Source organism: Macaca nemestrina, unplaced genomic scaffold (assembly GCF_043159975.1).
Source record: "Macaca nemestrina isolate mMacNem1 unplaced genomic scaffold, mMacNem.hap1 Scaffold_68, whole genome shotgun sequence".
NCBI classification, from domain to species: Eukaryota; Metazoa; Chordata; class Mammalia; order Primates; family Cercopithecidae; genus Macaca; species Macaca nemestrina.
This window is the reverse complement of record NW_027257844.1, coordinates 102995-119305: the sequence shown is the minus strand read 5'-3', so window position 1 is coordinate 119305 and position 16311 is coordinate 102995. Positions and strand designations below refer to the sequence as shown.

At 49.3% G+C, this 16311-nt stretch overlaps 1 long non-coding RNA gene across 1 annotated transcript; it reads right to left on the bottom strand.

Annotated features, from left to right (window-relative positions):
* Positions 1-5212: 5212 nt before the first annotated feature.
* LOC139361599 (uncharacterized) lies at positions 5213-15809 on the bottom strand. The gene is made up of 4 exons (XR_011619152.1): positions 15694-15809; positions 12915-13164; positions 11395-11543; positions 5213-5543 (listed from the first exon to the last, which is right to left on the bottom strand). It is a non-coding gene; the product is annotated as an uncharacterized lncRNA (long non-coding RNA).
* Positions 15810-16311: the final 502 nt, after the last annotated feature.

Sequence of the window (16311 nt, the reverse complement as noted above, 5' to 3'; positions counted from 1 at the left end):
CTTATCGTGCTGGCACAAGCACAGCAGAAACTACCAAGCCCCCAAAAGAGGGAGGAGTGGGGACCCAGGGGAGTGAACCAGGAAGGAGGAATGCGGCTCAGGAGAGTAGGGAGGCGTGGGGGCCCAGGGCAGTGAACCAGGAGGGAGGCGTGGGGGCCCAGGGCAGTGAACCAGGAGGGAGGCGTGGGGGCCCAGGGCAGTGAACCAGGAGGGAGGCGTGGGGGCCCAGGGCAGTGAACCAGGAGGGAGGAGGGTGGAGTTCGACCCAGGGAGTGAACCAGGAGGGAGGAATGTGGTCCAAGGAGTGAACCAGGAGAGAGGTGTGTGGTCCAGGGGAGTGAGCCAGGAAGGAGGAGGGAGGAATGAGGTCCGGGGAATGAACCACGAGGGAGGAGTGCAGTCTATGGGAGTAGGGAGGAGTATGATCCAGGGGAGTGAACAAGGAGCCTCTAGGGGTAGCAAGTTCACACACCACAAATACCTCCCAATCCATCCGCGTGCAGGGAGGGGACGGAAACCACGCAGGACCTGCAGCGCTTTCTCCTCGCAGAAGAGGAGTGAGGATACCGACTTATGCATGAAATCAGAGCTAAAGTTCTACCACAGTGGGGAGACGCTTCACAGCCCAAATGGGTGCAAAAAGAAACCAATCATACAAGATCAGTGGATGGAAAGGGATCAGAAATTTAAGCCTGTAACAAGCTTTCAGAAAAAACTTCACTTGATCTGCAAGATGACTGCAGCTCTGCTTGATCATTTCTGCAAGTGTCTAACTTGTGATGAGCCATCTCAGAGCCGTTCAAGAGGAGTAACAAAATCAAAACGTCAAGACATGCTCCGTATTTTAGATAGCCTGCAACAGTATGGAAATGAGCAGCGGTGCCAGAGCTTTCAAGTTTGTTTGAAGTAAATTCCAGCATGAGGGCAGCATGTTCCTGGCTGAAGCAATGAGGTGGGCTCCTGCTCACCGCATGGGAAACCAGCTTTCACCTCAGCTGCTGTCAAGGGTCTGCAAACCATGATCCCCGACTGAGCCTTGGCCAGGGAACCAGAAGTGGTTTTTACCCTTTGAAGTTTTAACAAAAGAAATATATGCAGAGACTTCTGTGACACACAAAACATAACACGTTGCCTACTCTGCCCTTTACAGGAACTTCTAGTTTTGGTGTCAGTTACAAAGTGTTTCTATAAAATAATGTCACTGATTCTCAAGCATGCCAGGAAAAGTCACACTTCTCAACAACCCTCAATGGACATGCACCATCCTGGGTGTTTCACACAGATTTTAGTTTTTTAAAAGCCAAAATAAGGGAGGTAATTCAGCTAAGTATTATAGTAACACAATTTGAGATACTTAATGATGTGTGACAACAGAATAATTGGCATTCCTGTGACACAATAAACTAGCTGAAACAAAAAAATAACAAATCAAAGCATGTTTTGGCATCTCAAAGTGATCAGTGAAATTGGGAATAACATTCAGTCAAATGATACTTTAAAAAACAAAAAGTAAAAACAAAACAAATACCACTAAACCATCACTCCTTAAATGTATTTACCTAGTGCTGCAAAATAAAGTGGAGAGACTTCTTAGTGCAGGGTAATAACCAGCCATCGTCACCATGAAATAGACCACTGTGCAGGCTCAGGCCCTCCAGCCCACAAAGGCAGGGGGAGGGAGCAGAAACGATGGCCAGAAAGAAAGGGACAGGGCAACCATGACCTACTGAGCAATTGTACCCTCCCACCTTTCTTGTGGACTTACAATTTTGGAGCCATCTGGGTTTACCTTCCTATGTCCATAAGTCAGCAAGTTCTCAAAGCCAGAAATCTACAATGCTTCTGGCCGCCAAGTCCTCTCGGCCTTCACCCATGTTTTAGGGTCCCATCAGCTCACCCCTGAATAGTATCAATGGCCACGGAGATCCAGTCAACCTTGCACTCCACAGACTGAAGTATGCCAAGAGCCACTCGAGGCTGCCACTGCCATGACCAAAGGCTTTCAGAGACAGTCGCCAGCACTGCACAAATCCATGTGGCTTCACCAGGCGCAAAGCAGCTCCAGCATTCCATCCAGTCTGTCGCTGCTACCATAGCTGTGAGTCTAGGATGTGTCAGGAAGGGAAGGAAGACACCATGTAGATCATCTCATTTAAGCTTCAATGTCACAAGGTGGATTTTGTTGTGCCCGTTTTATGGATCGGGAAAGCTTTAAGGAGGGCAAGCACAGGGCTCTGCTGACACAGCAGCAAGCTCCGCAGAGGCCTGGGCATGACCCCCGCCCCACACTCCCTGGGTCCTGATGTCCACTCCTCCCCCGTGGGAGCCTGATCCTGAATCTGCCCGAATTGCTACCATTCCTAAGACACGACTCATGTCTGCCCACCTCCTCCTTTATCTGTTTCCCCCAGCCCAGAGGCGTGTGCTCTTCCATCCAGCCAGACATCAGGCTTCAGCACCTGCACCTGACACCACTTCAGCCGAAAGCTTCTCTCAAACCTCCCCCAACACCTGCCGGTCACATAGGTCTGCACCCATCGCCTTTCTCACACGAATTCTCACATATTCCTGTGTAGCACCATCCAGCTGATTATAGTCTGAGAGGAGGAAGCTTCGTAGAGAAGTCCACATTCTACTTTGCTCCCAGCATTCCGTCTTGCATGAGGCAACCGATTAACAGCAAATTCATTTCAGCACAACATTTCCATTTGAAGAAAAGCAGGGCATAGAACTCTGGTCATAATTAAAAGCTTGTTTCGTTCGTCGTTTGAAATTCCATGTATTGCTGCAACAGCAGCACCCCTCCTCGCCAGGCTCTGCCTAAAGGACATCATTCTTCCAGCGCACGACTCCCATCAGAACCCCGGCAGCAAGAGCCACGCAGGTTTCCCAGTGCCTCCGGCTGTGGCTTCCATGCTAGGCCAGCACTGACACGATGGGAGTGGTGCCCCCAACAACTACAGGATCGGAAGCTGGCCGACTGCTCTGTAGAATGCAGACATGTTAGTAATCACTGACAGTTCCACTGACAGGCTGCTCAGCTAAACTGGGAAAACTCCACAAAATAGAAAGAACCCATGGGGAGCACTTCTCTCTCCAACCTGGCAGCAAACGGTGGCTGTGCAGACGACCTCTTCGGGATAACCATCGACTGCATCTCAGGTCAGCAAACAGCCCCACAGAGGGCCAAAAAATCAGCTCCCCCCAGCCCTAACTTCCTAAGGGTCAGCCCTCCCAGGCCACCTCTCCTGGAAGACCAGTTCTGACGCACCCATGACGGTCAGGAACCGACTCTGGGACTCATTTCCCAGGCTCCTGCCCACTGCCCTCTCTCTTCTTCCTCCTCCTCCATCTCCCTCTTCACTCCCATCCTCCCTCCCACTTTCACTTCCCTTCTCTCCTTTCCTCTCCCTCCTTCGTTTCCTTTCAGTCCTCACCTTCCTCACTGCACATCCCCATCCAACTCAGCCGACGCATTCTCAGGTCAGTAGAGGGTTTTCTTTCACTCTATGTTTTTATTGCAATGATCATTCTTAATGAACAGAAATGAACAGAAACCTATTTCCGACCATGTGGATACCACCTCATGACCAACTACTGCCCCGCGGCTCCGTGTCCACTCAGTGTCCTCACGGCACAGGTGCCCAGTAGTATGGCTGTGACCAGGGGTAGCAACATGGGACACGGGAGACGTATCCCAGCCAAGAGGCCCTGCAAAGCCTCCCCAGCAAACCGGAGCAAGGCCCAGGGAGGTAGGGAGAGCGCTGCGCTCATGCTGTAGGCAGTTCAGCTTCTGCAAACTGTCCATGGACTGCAAATTACTTTGTTTCCATGGTTACAAAAGAACCATAAGCATTCTGAAATATGTTCTTGGTTTCATGTTTGCGAAATCTAAGCAACATCATAAGAAAAATCACTGAATTCTGTCCGAGGCTCTAGGGGTGTTTTCCTCTCTGAAAGCAGCCCCTTCCGGGACTTGGGATTGAGTGACAGCCTTCAATCACGGTTCTCCTGGTGGTAACAGGGAACTCCTCAGCCTGCCGGGAGCTGGGGCCCTCGACAGCCTCATGGCTCCACACGCCAGGGTTCTAAGGATCACACGTGTGCAGATAGCAAAGCTTGCTGCACACACGCCAGGTGCTAACAAGCCCCAAACTTCTCACTCATACTTGCTAACTACATCTCTTCTCTCAGCCTCCATGGCGTTTCACACTCTGCCTTTATATAGAGATGAACCATGCGTCCTGAGTGCTACAAAGATTCACCTCCTTCCGGGCAGAAGGGTGCATCTTTCCATCACGGGGTCTTCACGCGAGCCGGCCCAGGATTTGCAGAGTGGGCGAGTCTAACGTTGATGATACTTTCTCAATATTCCCTTCACACCCTTCCAAAAACAAGAGTACTGCCAGCTTCTTACCGAGGTTGTAATGAGCAAAATATTTTTCTCTTATTTGTCACTTTTTAACGTAATACTAGTGAAGAATGTGACTCTACATGTACACTGTAAGCACCCACACCGTGAACATTCTGCTCTCCCGTGACTGTATTCACAGATCACAAGGACAAAACTTCTCCATAGTAGCCAAAATATATACATTTATTTATTTATTTATTTATTTATTTATTTATTTATTTATTTATTTATTTCTGTTAACATGACTTCCACTCATCTGAAAGTCACAGAAGTGGCTTTTCCTTCATAAAAAGATCCAAAGGATCCACAAGCCAGGTTTAATAAACATGTTGGTCCAGGTAGGAAAATGACCCCTCAGTCTCCCTCCCCTCAAAGACCAGGGCAGCCAGGAAACTGCGCTCTCCAGTCAATGACAGCCGGCAGGATTCCCTAAGTAAGCAACCGGAAGATTCCCATCTCGCAGAGCGCGCCTTTCAAGACAAAGAACATACTACCCAACTGAGGACTGAGGCAGTAAAGAAACATGTTTTCGGCCGGGTGCGGCGGCTCACGCTTGTAATCCCAGCACTTTGGGAGGAGGAGGCAGGCGGATCACAAGGTCAGGCGACCGAGACCATCCCGGCTAACACGGTGAAACCCCCGTCTCTACCGAAAATACAAAAAATTAGCCAGGCGTGGTAGCAGGCACCTGTAGTCCCAGCTACTCGGGAGGCTGAGGCAGAAGAGAGGAGTGAAGCTGGGAGGCAGAGTTTGCAGTGAGCCAAGATCACGCCACTGCACTCCAGCCTGGGCGACAGAGTGAGACTCCATCTCAAAAAATAAAAAAATAAAAAAATAAAAATAAATAAAATTAAAAATGTGTCCTCATGTTTTGGCCTTTGAGACAAAGCCTCTTATTTAATCGAGTTCTGACTGAATTTGACTCACAGTACTCTGGCAGATTCTTCATTCTCTGGTGAGATAGACGAATGTCGCAGGGTGAGGGCAATGCCAGCCCTTTCAGGGTCAACTTTTTGAGGAGTGATGTCTGGCAGAACACAATCCAACACCATAGTAGGATCCCCCACCCAACAACTTAGACGCTTTCTGGTACTTACTCTGTCTGCTTGTTTCCCTTTCTTGAATTCAGCTGGGGGAAAAAAAAAAACAAAAAAAATCAAAACCAGAAACGAACAGCCCATGTGTTTTTGTGTCTGAAAAGTTAATACATCCACATCCAACTTTCTAAATGAGACACGGCAGGTATGATGGTCACCGAACAGTGGCCACTGTTGACAAAATGCAAAGTCTTCTGCAAACATGAACGAGTTTCTAGGAATACGAAAGTCAAGGGAATTTACTCCACATATTAAAGCTGTCAAGGGTGCTCATCAAAAATGTACTTAGAGGTTTTCCTTTAAAGTTATTTTTGAAGATTTTTAAGTTGCAATACTTAAAAGCCTCTGGGAAAAGAAAGGATACAGGTATCTGGAAGATTTATACTAAATGATTTTCATGTCTTTTTGATAAAGTTAAATAAGATCAGCCTTGAAGTAATGGGTTCCACTACTCTGAGACTGTGGATGGAATCCACACCACGAGACAATTGAATAAACAGCAAGGCTGCACACACAGGATGCAGGCAGTGAGCCAGCCTGACTATAGTCATGTTCTGGGTCAGTTCTACCCAGTTCTGCCCAGGCCCCACTGGAGATGAAAACCTGCCCTGTAGAAGTCTTCAATCCCCACCTTTCAAAATCTAATCCTTAACTAAGGCCCGAGTCCAAAAATCTACTGACATCTTAGCCCGCGTTAGACCAGCTGTCCCCCAGCCTTTTTGGCACCAGGGATGGGTTTCATGGAAGACAATTTTTCTGGGGGCTGGTTTTGAATTGCAACTGTTCCACCTCAGGTCAGGTATTGGATCCTCATAAGGAGCACCTCCGAGATCCCTCACATACAGTTTACAATAGGGTCCCAGCGCCTAGGAGAACATGCGGCTTAAAAGAGGGTCCCAGTGCCTAGGAGAACACACGGATTATGATAGGGCCCCAGCACCTAGGAAAACATGCGGCTTACGAACAGGTATTATATCTACGAGGACAGGTATGAAATGAATTGGTAAAGCCAAAATCCACCGGATCTACCACTCCAAAACAAACACCACTCTCCAATATTGATGTGAGCCAAAAACATGGTAGTCCTGAGGGCCCACACTGACCACAGCCAGACACCACTTCTGCAAGAAGCAAGCAAGCGCCTAGAGATCACCCGTGATGACCCAGGAGAACAGTTTGAGCAGAGACAAATGTGAAGGAGAGGCATATAGGCCAGGGTGCTGGGTGTGCCCGTCTTTGTGACCTCACTGAGATTGCTGACCTCTAGCCCTTGGTGTCTGTCCTATGGAGGAGGTAGCCCCCAAATCCCTGCCTCCCTTCAGCACTGACTGAGGTGGCCCTGAAGTCTCCCCAGGGCTGAGACTGCTTCTAAATCCTGTTAACTGCACATCCACATAAAAAACAAAAAACAAAATATCAAGTATGCAGACGGGAAAACAAAAATACGTGAATCCTCCCTTATTCAACAGGCATTTAAAAAGTAACAGGAAAATTGTGATAGGCTTTAAACAACCACCAGCTATCACGTCCTGTTGACATGTTTTAGCTAATCAGGAACATCTTTACCAAGCACCTGTGTGTTCAGGAAATCAGTTGACAGGTCCCAAATAACCTCGGAGCCTGCGACCTGGCCCCCACTCACGCACATCACCTCTCCAGAAGAACCAGCCCTGGACACCTTTCAAATGGTGAGGAACAGGAACAAGGGTAGCTTTCCCTCAACACCACAAAACAAGCTCGACCCCGAGGAGCCCGGAGAACAGCGACGTTTGTTTAGATGCTTTCCCACTGACCTTGTCAGAGGGAACGTTCCCACCCCACACGGCCCAGTGTTTTACTCTCCCTGGGATACCAGCAGCCATCAACTCTCAACAAGCTGGAAACAGAGGCCAAGCTGACAGGAGGCCTCTCTGCATTCCCTACTGAATTCGCTCAGGACACGGATGTTCCCAAACACATACGGCCCCGAGTATTCCACACCTGGAGAACATTCAAACAACAGACGCTGCAAAGACGTTCCCCTAAAGAGAAACTCAGTTTCTAACTTCCCTTAGGGAAAAATATGAGATCCAGAACTTTCCAAAAAATCAAGTGTGGGATGAAGCCACTCACCTCTGGCACTTCCTAACCTTGCCTTCCCACAGGTGCTCAGGCATGGCCCCGTGACAGCCCCGTCCACCCAGGACGGCAGCAGGGCTCAGGCAGTCAGCACCTGGGCAGCTGGTGAAACAACCCCAGGGTGAAAACGTCATCCCAGGCACCACTTCCCGGAGCCCCTCAGCAAGAAAAACAGAGGCGGGACAGAACTGAGGGCTGACTTGAGGCTGGGGAGCCATAGCCCCACACAGCTCAATCATCAGACATGCTCTTCTGTGGACAGAGCCCAGGGTGAGGCCAGCACAGAGACCCTCGTGCTGGCTCCATGAACCAGAGTCCTCCAGGGCTGCAAGTTTGTAATCACAGCTTCAGAATTTGGTTCCGGAATCTTCCGGAATCAAAGACACACCAAACTGGAAAGCTGCCAGGACAGCAGGGCCCAGGAGCAGGCTCAGGGGAGGACCACGTAGAAACCCCACACACAGCATACACATATGCATGCTTACTCCACACATGCCACCCCTTCACCCAATACTATGCGTGCAAATGCATGTATGCACTCCATACACACCCTCAAATACACTCACCAAATATGATGCGTGTACACACTCCACACATACCCTCAAATACATACGACACATGAACATGCTCACTCGACCCACACCTGCTAAATACACTCACCACACACGCACAAACGTGACACACCTGCACACTCATTCCAGACATCACACCCCTCACCAAGTACACAGGTGCACACAACCCCAAGTCCAGAACCTGCAGACTCCACAAGCTTTGGTTTCCCCCACTGTTTCTCTCATCACATGAGATCCACACACAGGTGTCATTTACTGACATCTAACACCCGGGGAGGCTCTTAGAACTGCAGTCACAAGTCGACTTCATTCAGGCATTCATCACCATCCTCCTGAAGCCATCTCCTGTCCCTACGGGGAGCGGCGGCCGACATCGGAGACGTCACTGGGCTTACAGATCCCCAGGCTGGAAACCCAGCAAAATCAGGAGGGCTCGGCCACGGCCCTGGAGGGAGATGGGTACTGGCTCAGGTATGCGAAATATGAGTCCTCATTTCCATACAGTGTCACCTATGACAGCATCAAGTGAAAGCCAGTGGTTTGGCATTCCTGGGATAGACAGTCCTGGAATTACAAGGGAAGCTTTTTACTCCTCCCCTCTAAACACATGAGGTCCTTGGTCCCCTCATATCTTTTTTTTGTTTGTTTGTTTTTGAGACGGAGTCTCGCTCTGTTACCCAGGCTGGACTGCAGTGGCCGGATCTCAGCTCACTGCAACCTCCGCCTCCCTGGTTTACACCATTCTCCTGCCTCAGCCTCCCGAGTAGCTGGGACTACAGGCGCTCGCCACCTCGCCCGGCTAGATTTTTGTATTTTTTAGTAGAGACGGGGTTTCACCGTGTTAGCCAGGATGGTCTCGATCTCCTGACCTCGTGATCTGCCCGTCTCGGCCTCCCAAAGTGCTGGGATTACAGGCTTGAGCCACCGCACCCAGCCGGTCCCCTCATATCTAACACTGGGAATCCGAATCTGTGACTCCTTGTCCACCTGAGGACCACCCAAGAGGATCCACACACTTGCTACAACAGCAGCACTGCACCTGGTCTGCAGGGGAGCAAAGCAAATCCCACCTTTATGACTAAAACTGGATTACCCCGACACTGGCAGCCTGCAGTGTCTATATCGTCAAGCTCCCACATCTGCGCCACCTGCAAGAGGAACACAAGCCCTTAGTCCCAGGTTCTCAGGACGGCCTGTGAGGTGGATGCTGGCACCCTTCTCATCTCCCAGTGGAGAGGAGAGAAGGCCAGGGTCAGGCCTGGTGTATCAGGAGGGTCGGGGTTCAAACCCCATCTGCCTCACAAAGCAGCCCTTCCCGTTCAAGTGACTTCTATCATCAGCCTTAAAATGTACCACAGTTACCAGCAATTCTGAGTGCTGTTCCTTGGGACGTCAGAAGCAAACATTTTGTTAGAAAGATTTTGCCAAGTCTGCTTTCAAAATCCTGTGTTATGAAATGACTAATGAAAATTTGAGCTATGAAATAAAGCGCATAGTTAAATGAATCCCAAAATGACTATCGCGAAGGAAGTTTTAATTTGAAGTGAAAAATATCCTCTAAATGACATCAGCCAGAATTATCATCAATCATTACTGATCCCATATGCTTCATGAATTATACAGCATCATCTCAGATATGAACTTAAAACCGTTAGCTGAATGCACATTTCACCGCAACCAAAGTTCTGCTATAATAAGTAGCACAGGCGTCTCTGGAGAGGATTTTAATTGAGACTACAAACAATGCGCATGATCGTGGTAAGAGGTTTCATGCTGGCTGTTCTCCAAGGTGCAACACAGAGAAACACCACTAACCTCAAAGAAACCTGCTGCTCTGTAATGAGATGAGAGATGAGAGATGATGTGGATGGACTACTGTAAATATTTCAAAAAGGAGAAACAATGCAAGGAAAGAATCATATCAGTTACCCTTCACATTCTTAGAAAAAAAGGTTTTTCTTTTGGGATGATTTAAAAAGAAAATTACATTTCTGGATTTTTTTTTTTTTAACTTTTCTTTCTGAGACAGGGTCTTGGCTCTGTCGCCAAGATTGGAGTACAGCGGAGCAATCGCAGCTCACTGTAGCCTTAAGTGATCTTCCCACCTCAGCCTCCAGAGTAGCAGGGACCACAGGCACGCACCACCACACTCAGCTAATTTTTCTGTTATACAGATGGGGTCTTGCTATGTTGTCCAGGCTGATCTTCAACCCCTTCACCTCAAGTGATCCTCCTGTCTTGACCTCCCAAAGATTTAGCCTAAGCGACCATTTCTTATTGGAAAACAGACATTAGAGCAAATGCATTTCTATAAGATTTTCTACCTCTTTTCACTGGGAAAAAAGGTAACTTGCCTCCAAGGGTTGGAGACAAAGACGTTACTGCAGACAAGAGTGCCGTGCATCCCAGGAACCACTACACCACGAGGCACGGCCGTGCACCCTGGACGCAGGAGTAACACACGAGGCTAGCACAGGCCGATGCCGGCCCTCTCCAGAAGCAGGCCTATCCTTCCCTCCTCTCCTCAGCCCCCTCTCCCTTCAGGCCTCAGTGGCTGCTGACAGGGGAGAGGCCACAACTAGAGGAGGCTCTCAACTCCACCAGGGACAGGAGCCCCGGACACTGGGGACTCAACTGCTGCCCTTGGCACCCACCTCCTTCTGGTTCAGCCTTCTCAGGACCCAGGCGTGGCCACTTTGACCCTCTTTCCCTTCTGTGGCTCCTACAAAAACCAGTCCAGCGAGCCCAGGCTGCCTCACACTCCAGGGACACCCGGCACAGGCCCCCTCCATGTCCTTATCCAAGCTCCTGGGGCCAGAAGGGTCTTGCAATATTTCACTTTCCAGTTGAGCATCCCCAGACTGAAATCCAAAGTGCTCTGAAGGGTATTTCCTTCGAGTGTCATGGGGAAGCTCGGAATGTTTCAGGTTTCAGAGCATTTTGGAGTAGGGACTCTCAGCCTTAATTTGAACCTCTTCAAGGAAGCCACACACTGAAGCCCCCGATGTCAACCCTACACAATCCCAGCACACCCTCTGAAGTCCTCAGCAACAGATTTTCTTTCTTCAAAAATAACCACAAGTCACAAACTCACACGCAATCACAGAAGGGGGTTGTGGACACCTGCACAGATGATGAAATTTAACTGTCACATTTTTACCTGGGTAATTTAAAGTCATTCCTCAAAACACACCTGTTTTACTAAGTTGCATTTTAAGGTGAACACACACAAATGATTCCAGGGAAACAAACGTCTCTTTGGGCTGCGTGTGGTTTCTTGACTCCCGTGAATAACTCAGCGTTCACCCTCACTTCTGGATAAGGGAGACCATGCAAAGAAATCTGTTAAAACCAAGACATGAAAACAAGTTTAAGATGAGTTTGAAAGGTTCCTCCTGTCCCCCCGGAGGGGAGATGAGGACGCCTGGAAAGCTCATGGGGGACAGGAGCACAGCCTCTTCGGTGTGCCATGGACGCCACCTCGCCAAGCCTCGGAGAGGATGATGCCTGGAAGACTCACAGGGGTGGGAGCACAGCCTCCTCAGTGCTTTCTACACTCAGCAGCTTCAGAAATTCCCGTAGAAGCAGAACACATGAGAATTGAGACTGGAACACCCCAAAGAAAGGGGACGAGGGGTCAAGAAAAGCATTCGATCATTACCAAGGAGCGCGGGCATGAAGCCGCTTCAAAGACCGTGTGTGTGAGAAGTCACTCATAGGCGTTTCAGAAAATAAGGGTAGTGCGAGATTGCTCGATTAGCTCAAACAGGCTGCTGTCCCTCAGGCCATGAAGTCCCTGAGATGAGCCTCTCAGTGAGCAGAAGTCACTCGCATCTCTGCCAGAGAAAGTACTACAAGCCGACACATAACGTCATGAAACCTGGGCTTCAGCCCGTCGACAACAGTGAGTCTGACACGGTACATCCCTCCAGATGGTCAAAGACCCCAGGGATTCATCAGACAACCTCAAAGGGCTGTGTCTGTCCAGCCCCTTTTCCAAGCTCTGGATGATTTTTCCTAATATACTATAAGCAGCATGTTCCAGTAGAGACGCCATTCACTGACTCTGGGTCCTCTTAATTTTGAAATTAGAAACACACTTGGCCAGGCACAGTGGCTCATGCCTGTGATCTCAGTACTTTGGGAGGCTGAGGCAGCTGGACTGCTTAAGTCCAGGAGTTCGAGTCCAGCCTGGGCAACATTGCAAAACTCCATCTCTACAAAAAATACAAAAATAAGTCAGGCATGGGGACACGTGGAACATGTGCCTGTGGGTCCTGGCTACCCAGGAGACTGAGGCAGGAGGATCGCTTGAGCCTGGGAGGTTGAGGCTGTAATAAGCTGTGCTCACACCACTGCCTGGGCAACAAAAAGGGTTTTTTTGCCTGTCTCAAAAACATCAGAGACAAAGAATTATATACCTGACTAGGCCAAAATAAAAGAGGCCTTGTGGAACGACCTGAAACACAGCTGCAAATTCTGGCAGGGCTTCCCCTGGCTTGATTTGTGGTGAGTGTAGGACCACTCTGAAGGATAGGACCCCAGGCATCTTCCGATACTAGACCTTACAGTACAACTTCCCATCGCTGGACAGAACACTGGCCTTGGAGCCTGGGACACCCTGGGGCAGTGCCACCATCCGGAGGCCTCCATGGCACAAGGAGCCCCTACCATCATGAAGCCTGGGACGTCCATCAGAGCAGTGCCACCTACCTGAGGCCGCCATACCAGAGGAGCCTGGACATCATGAAGCCTGGGACATCCTGGGGCAGTGCCACCAACCCGAGACCGCTGTGACACAAGGGGACCCTAGTGCCACTGAGAGGCTGCACAGCAGGTCCAAGCCCAGGCCAGGAGTGAAGAGGCTCCATATCCTTTCCATCCCTCTAGCTGAGTCCACAGACGTCTTGGAGCAGAAGTGCATCACCCTCAATGTCCACGGGTAAGTTTTTGGCCACAGAATCTGGAAGCATAGAAGATAGTTCTGGGATGGTTGGTTGCCGGCTCGGATCTGTCCTCTTTCCACACAAAACCTGGCTCACACCAAGCAGCGTCTAAGTCCTGGAAGACCTGCTAAACACAAGTGCAGTTACAAAGCGGAGAAACTGGAGGGGGCCGGGCTGTGCTCCAGTGGCCACCAGCGTTTATCAGGAAGACCCCGGGCATTACAGGGTCCAGGGCAAGGACTTCCTGGCAACCAGGACATGGAACAAGAACACATTCCCTGGTCCTGTTGAATATGAATCGGGTAAGAGCCGATTCCCTCCCTCGGAGGACTGAGCACCGCCCCACAACACCTTGCTATGGGTATGTTATTACATACGTTGGTATGGGTATGTTATTACATACGTTGGTATGGGTATGTTATTACATACGTTGGTATGGGTATGTTATTACATACGTTGGTATGGGTCTGTTATTATCTCCAAAAGGGTACTGTTCTGAATCCTGTGATGTAGAATGATAGTTAGCAACCCTGTTTCAGGGCATATCTAGAAAAAAGCAAAATAATGACTACACAATTTTTAATTCTTTGTAAATTATAACTATTACCATGAAAATTCTAAAAATGTGAAAATCTTCCCAACTGTTATTGGACAAGCTTCAAAATAAATACCCTGGCCTTGCTTGCCACACCCACAGATGTGCCAAAATAAATGAAAATATAGCCCAAGTTAGTAGAATCAAAACCTGAAGATGTACGTGCTGTCCCTGCTTCACTATCTATACATCATGTAGAAATTTAAGAGCAGGTAGTGACACTGCAATGCAAGGCTCAAACCAACTGGGTATTTGGAAACTTCTATGCAAATTGGCATTTTCGGTTTTTAAACACGGTGTTATTTGTACTTCAAACAGGTAACTGTTTGGTTCCCTTGGAAAAAATATAGCCATAAACCTAGTCTAAAAAAAAAAAAAAAAATACCGGAATGGGTATGAGAGAGAGTAGCTTAGAAATTTTAAAAGTGTCCACAGGGAGCAGTGCCTCATGCCTGTAATCCCAGTACTTTGAGAGGCAGGCCCCACGGGGCCTTTGAGGACACCGGTCTCCTCTGCTGCCTTCCTCCTGGACTGACCCCATGACATTCACTGGGTTTCCACCCCTGTCTCATTCAACATCCCAAGGGTGGTCTTCATCCTCATCTGGGGCTCAGCTCTGCCCCAATTTCCTAAATCTCTGCCTTCAGAGCCTGAAAACACCCACGCCCAGGGTCACCCTAAGTCCACGTTTACCCCAGAGAGTCCCAATTTTATGTTTTGCCAGCATCGCCTTAGTGATAATTTATCCTGTCAATTCCAACTGCCTTCACACCTCACCCCCTGCTGTCTCCCAACAGACCCCACTCAGATGCATATGCCCCAGACCCCACACCCATGCTGTGCATGCTTCGCTGCTCTGCCCATGTGGAGACCACCTCTCTTTCTTGAGGAATCAGCTGGCGATCATCTCCTTGTGGACGGCTGCCCTGACTTCCAACTCTCTCCAGCAAGGGCAGAAGCCGTCCTCGGTATTTCCCCAAAACTCAGGCCAAGTATGAAGATGGCGCAGATGCTAGCTGTGCCTGGGATGCCATGGGCAGTGTCCCCAGATGCTCTGCACATGGCCCAGGGCACCGCCTGAACACAACAAGTGCTGAAGAAATCAAACTGACGTGCGCTGACCTCTGATAGGGCCCCCTTCACCGTCCACATCTGTCTCCCCTCTGGACAGTAAAATCCACAAGACAGGGAGGGCTTGTCTCACTCATCTTCAAACTCCCAGGGTCACCCTGGTAGGTAAAGGGGACTCAAATGTCTTCTGAAGGAAGCCACTGGTTAGCTGCCGAGTTAAAGGGCCTCTGAAATTCAGAGCTCTGCATAGGAGTCCAGCATATTTTATTATGAATGACCCCAACCACGGCAGAAGTGGCCGTGGAACCAGTGCTAACCAATTCAGGGTTTGTTCACTGTTTCTCAGTTCATTATCACAACTCATTCTCACAGAGCAGCCGCGCACAGATCCTCAGACGTCTACACAGAGTGGGACGATGGCGCCGAGTCACGCCAACGTCCTGTTGCAGACTGGGAGACACCGGTCACACACGGACCCAGGCAGAGAACAGACCTCGCGTTAAATTAGCTCCGTGTAAACAGCACTCCCTGAGGCCCTTTCCTATCCGCACAGCTTTTACAAATTCAACTCTCGCACCTGACACCTAAGAATACTGGACAACCCCATGTGAATCCCCCATTTACCTCCCAAAATGACCGGGCATGGTCGAGTACAAAACATTTCAACATAAGGGAACTGGATGGCATGTGGGGCTTTCTCGAGTCCCTGCTGCCTCCTGATGGGAAGGCCCAATGCTTCACACCCCTAGTGAAGGGCGGGTCTGTTCGGCCCCCTGGCTTTGACCTGGAGCTAATCAGCATTAACTAATTTCACTTTCCAGGACCAACTTCAAAGGCCTGCAAAGCCAGAGAAGGGAGAGGAGATGGAACACGCCCTCACCTCAGACCTGCTGCAAGCACGTACTTCTCAGATGCATCCCAAGGTGCACAGCGTGTCCGATGCCTGTTTCACATCCATCGACCTGCAGGTCTTCTATGTGGCATCAGCCTCCTGAGCACTGGAAACAAGAGGTATAATGGCAAGTCCCCTCTGCAGCAAAGGTGAGGAAAAGGGACCCGACGTAATGGAACTGTCCTTTTTCTGACAGTCTCAAAACAGAAGGAAAATACTGTACAGCCAACTTCCCCTCACGCAGGTTTATTTACCTGTGACTCAGAGGCCATGACAGACAACTTCAGGTTCTCACCGATTCCTATTTTCCCCATCCAGGAAGCCTTTGTTTTTAATATCGTACGAACTTGCCATTTTGTAGACCAAAAACAGCAAATATTGGCAGTTTCCTACAGTTCAACCGAATAAAATATGATCATGGCCTTTTGTGAAACCACGAAGAAAAGGTGGATATCTCAATATGTGTTTCCAGACTGGCTTTGTTCCTGAAGCACTAACTCTGTTCACTCAGGATTTTAGACACTGAAGAATAAACATCAATATCCCACCAAGAAAACCAAAAGGATGAAATAATTTCGCATCCACCTTGGAGCCTTTTTAGGACAA